This window comes from Astyanax mexicanus, chromosome 24, assembly GCF_023375975.1.
Source record: "Astyanax mexicanus isolate ESR-SI-001 chromosome 24, AstMex3_surface, whole genome shotgun sequence".
NCBI lineage: Eukaryota > Metazoa > Chordata > Actinopteri > Characiformes > Acestrorhamphidae > Astyanax > Astyanax mexicanus.
This window is the reverse complement of record NC_064431.1, coordinates 28,201,690-28,204,882: the sequence shown is the minus strand read 5'-3', so window position 1 is coordinate 28,204,882 and position 3,193 is coordinate 28,201,690.

The following is a 3,193-nucleotide window of genomic DNA, read 5'->3' as shown; positions in this document are numbered from 1 at the left end:
AATGCAATAATTTGTCCTCTGATATAAACTTTTAACGTCTCCCATGAAGTAGAAGGTGATACCCCAGGGGTCTTATTCACACTAATGAAAAAATCTATTTCCGCAGTGATAACTTTGACAAATCTATCATCTGATAGTAAACGCTTGTTAAAACGCCATGGTGCTTTTGGAGAAAAATCCTGAGGAACAGATAAAGTCAATATAAGAGGGGCATGGTCAGAAAGAACTATGGCATTGTACATACAATCCTGAACCTGTGACAAAAGCCTATTATCTACTAAAAAATAATCTATCCGAGTAAATGTTTGGTGGACATTTGAATAAAAAGAATACTGTTTAGTCTGAGGGTTGAGCTATCGCCAAACATCCGTTACACCAAAATCATTCATGAATGTTTTAATGGTTTGGGCAGACTTGGATAATGTATTGGTCTTGGTGGAGGACCTGTCCATCTTCGGATCTAACCAGCAATTAAAATCTCCCCCTACCACCACGTGTCTTGTTGACAAGTCCGGTAGGTTGGCAAAAACTTCACCAAAGAAATGTTCATTATCCCAGTTAGGGCCATAGATATTAACTAAAGTGACATGTGTATTATAAATTCTCCCAGTGACCACAACATACCTCCCACACGAATCTGCTATAATATCAGAAGCTCTGAATGGTACTGCTTTATGTATAAGAATAGCTACGCCTCTAGCTTTAGCATTAAATGTGCTGTGAAATATTTGACCTACCCAGCCTTTACGGAGTTTATTATGATCCAATTTCTGTAGATGCGTTTCCTGCAGGAAAACAATCTGAGCTCCAAGATGCTGCAAATGATGTAGTATTTTGCTACGTTTAATTGGTTGGTTAAGACCCTTAACATTCCAGCTAATGAACTTGATATCACGTTCTCCCTCTTGTCTTACATTATCAATCATTGCCATACTGCAAAGTGCAGATATTGATCATTGTATATTGATAATCGAGAGTGCCGAGGATTTAAAAAAACAAAAAATATATATTTAAAACCAAAACGAGAAAAACAGAGAGAAACAAATAACTAAAAAAACGTGTTTGAGAGACTTGTATAAGAACTCCTAAGAACCTAAACTGCATGCGGCAAGAATCTTGCTCCCCACCCTCTATCCCCCCTCCCCACTGCTGAAGTATCTCCCCAAACGAGATACGCGCAAAACTACCCTCCCCTTTCTTAACTGCGATAAGACGCAAAGGATGGCCGTACCAACTAAACATTCCCTCACCCCTATTCCGTTAGGGCAGTGGATCATGACACATGATAAGCATATTTTTTCCAACAATGAAAAAGAAAATAGCATTGATGCCGTAAACTTATAACAAGCAGAAAGGTTCACCTTTATCTGGGCTAAGATTAGTATAACCAAATTACAGTTTACAGGGCTGTACTTAACCCCGCAGAATAATAAGTTACCTCTACATGTCCATATCAAGTCCACAAGGTGATAACCTGCTGCGATGTGCACCTTTATGTTCTAAAAAAAAAAAAGTTCAGTCTTTCCCACCTGCGGCCGGTGCTAGTGACTTTAAATCCTTCTGTATGAACTCCTGCGCTGCCAGCGGGTCCTCGAATTTACGAACTCGTCCATCTGGGAGAGTGATCCTTAGTTCCGCTGGGAAATAAAGCCCGAACTTGAGCCCTGTGTAATCCCGGAGCTGGCGCTTAACTTTGCTGAACTCGGCTCGTTTTTTGGCCACGGAGCTGGTGAAATCAGGAAAGATGGACAGTCTCTTACCCTGGTATTGTAAGGTTGAGACTTCTCTTGCACGTCGTAGAATCAGCTCACGGGTCTGGTAGAAATGAACTCTAATCACAAATGGTCGCGGGGGTTCGTCGCTTTTGGGTTTGGAGCGGAGAGATCTGTGTGCCCGGTCTAACATGGGTTTCTCCTCCAGATGAAGCAGCTCTTGCAACAGCTCACCAACAAATTCAGTTGGACGAGGTCCTTCTGCTCCCTCCATAACACCAAATAAACAGAGATTTTTCCGCCTCTGCCGCCCTCACATTTTGTTGTTAGTGCCTTGACTTCTGCCTGGAGCGAGAGCAGAGACGACTCCATCTTGGTTATAGCGTCACTGTGAGAGGAGGCTGTCTGCGAAAGTTCGGTCAAAACTTCGTTATGGCCATCGATCCTCTTGGTCAGTGAGTCAATGGAAGAGCCAAGCTCCGCGGTTAGCCCGTCAATCTTACCACATATTTCTTGACTCATCGTACTTATTGCTTTCTGGAAGGACTCGTAGCTCAGAATGCCCTCCGGTCCGGCACTCTCAGATTGCGGTGAAGCTGAAGAGTCGACCGCCGCGGTCTTGCCGCGGCCTGTACGAGATGACTCCGACTTGGTACGATTAGCCGCCATAGTAGACCGCACCGCACACACGGTATGATGTTAAAGTGTCCAAAAGTTCACAGAGACCAAACTTTGGTGTATAAATATGAAAAAAGGTGCACAAAAAAGTGAAATTAGCCCACTGCCCCACGGAGCTGATCAGTTAGGCGTCATACCCGTATGCGCCCCTAGTGGCCGTCCACAAAGCAACTAATATAAGAAATAAAATAAATGCATAAATAAAACTGACTATACTCTGAGTATGAAGTGAGCAAAAGTGTATAATTCAAGTAAATCATGAATATGTGTGAAGAGCTGTCACAAGGTGGCGCTGATTAGTCTGCCAACTTAGAAGATCAGGCACGTGCAGAGGAGGGGGGCGGAGGGGGCTGGAGCACCTGCCCCTTTGGCTCTTACTGCCCAAAGTGCCCTTTTGTCATTTTTTTTTTTTTTTTGTAAGTGTATGAGTGAAAGTCGGTTTTGGATGAGAAACTACCGTATTTTACCCCACTTTCCCAATGTCTTAACATATTAGTACTTTCCCCAAAATTTCCTGAATTTTATACTAAAAAAGTATTAATCAGGAAACAGGCCGCTGTGTGAATGGGAAAGCTCTTAACGCCAATTATGGTGCCGGTGTTCTGTCGAATTGTCCTACCCATCGATAAATGCTCCCCAAAGGTACTGCGCATGCGCTGGCCTACACAATTTAATTATTTCTCGTGTTTTTATTTATAATTTTTATATTTGTAGGGGTGGTTATGTGCATTGAACAACCTGGACGCACTGTCATTGCACAAAAGTGTAAATGGAAACTAATAATTACAATTATTATTATAAAT